Source organism: Tachypleus tridentatus, chromosome 13 (genome assembly GCF_004210375.1).
Source record: "Tachypleus tridentatus isolate NWPU-2018 chromosome 13, ASM421037v1, whole genome shotgun sequence".
In the NCBI taxonomy this organism is placed as follows: Eukaryota; Metazoa; Arthropoda; class Merostomata; order Xiphosura; family Limulidae; genus Tachypleus; species Tachypleus tridentatus.
In genome coordinates, this window is record NC_134837.1 from 167379318 (window position 1) to 167381177 (window position 1860).

General features: G+C 36.4%; 1 non-coding gene across 1 annotated transcript; it reads left to right on the top strand.

Annotated features, from left to right (window-relative positions):
• The first annotated feature begins 480 nt into the window (after positions 1–480).
• On the top strand, positions 481–553 carry TRNAK-CUU (transfer RNA lysine (anticodon CUU)). The gene has a single exon. It is a non-coding gene; the product is annotated as a tRNA-Lys (tRNA).
• The last annotated feature ends 1307 nt before the right edge of the window (positions 554–1860 follow it).

Genomic DNA, 1860 nt, shown 5'->3' on the forward strand with positions numbered 1-1860 from the left:
GTCAATATATTGTTTACACTAAAGTACAAAACAAGAGAGAATTCTCAATGGCAGCGGCACTTGAAATTCTTTTAGGTAGAATTAGAGCAAATTATTACATGAGACCTTGAGTGGGTCGAAGATATCAATTGAAAAGGTTTGAATTCCTGGGTCTAAAACTGTAATTATGTTTCAAATCGCTCAGGGGCCAGCATGGTCAGTTGGTTAAGGTGCTCGACTTGTAATATGAGAGTCGCGGGTTCGAATTCTCGTCACACAAAACATGCTAGCCCTTTCAGCCGTGGGAGCTTTATAATGTTTACATCAATCCCATTATTCGTTGGTAAAAGAGTAGCCCAAGAGTTGGCGGTGGGTGGTGATGACTAGATGCCTTCCCTCTAGTCTTATACTGCTAAATTATGGAGGGCTAGCGCAGATAGCCCTCGTGTAACTTTGCGCGAAATTCAAACCAAACCTTCCTAGTTTTACACTTTCATATGAGCCCGGCTAGCTCAGTCGGTAGAGCATGAGACTCTTAATCTCAGGTTCGTAGGTTCGAGCCCTACATTGGGCAAACGGAAAATTCTGTCTAACATCGTGTTTTCAGAATGGTCCGTTGCTTATGGGAGCTATTTGCCGGCTAAGCATTCGACACTGTATGGCACGATGGTCTAAAGTTCCGAATGAATGAAATGGAACTACCGCGAGGAATTAATCGCTGGTTATCTAACTTTTTGGAAAATAGAAAGTGTAGAGCAAATGTTGAGGGTACATTTTCTGAGTACTTTACTCCTGAAGCTGGTGTCCCTCAGGGAGGGGTGGTTAGCCCTATACTCTTCATCATGTATGTAAACAATATGCCACTGAAGGATCCTAATCATGGATTCTCTTCACAGTTCGCAGACGATGTGGCAGTCTGGAAAAGTGCCGCAACACCCATAATAGCAGCCACTAACATACAACCGCAACTAAATAGAATAAGTGAATACTGTTAAAAATATAGAATAAAAATAAACGCAGCAAAAACACAATTCGTAGTCGTTACGAAATTCACAAAACACAAAAAAAACATCAGCCAGAATTATATATGAATGGTACACTACTTCAGACTGCCCCATGGGCAAAATATTTAGGTCTGACCTATGATTCAAAATTAACTTGGATTAATCATGTTAACGAAATTAAAAATAAAGTCTGGCGAAGAACTAACTATGCTAGAAGTCTAACTGGTAAAAACAGTGGAGCATCTACAGATAACATACTAAAAATCTATAAAACATATTAGGCCTGTAATAGATTATGCAGCTCCAGCATGGATAACTGTAAGCAATAAAATAATTAAAACCAAACTACAAACAATCCAAAACACACTAATCACAACAGCATACAGAGTTCCAAGAACTATATCATCTCAGTTCATTCACAAATACTCGAACATACCAACCATACCAGATAGACACCTACATATTACAATAATGTACTTTAATAAGAATTGGATGAAAAACGAATTACTATGCGAACTAGATAGGTACTTCATACATGATGAAGCTAGTCCTAAATATCTCTCCCCAGTTAATTTATATTTTAAACATAAAAATAAATAAATAAATAATATAATAATAATAATAAAATATTAAATATTAAATAATGATCGAATATTAAATAATGATTAAATATTAAATAATGATAATAATAAAAAAAATGCTACCAACAAACTTGACATTCTGCTGATAGAATAAAATAATCACAATGAGCCACAATACATGGACATTGCCCTAAAAAGGATCAAAATAATATTCAGTTCTATAATTAGAAATACCAATCTGGCAAGAACATAAGTACGGGGAGGAGGAAGAGGTCATAGAGAACCTGACCCTCCAG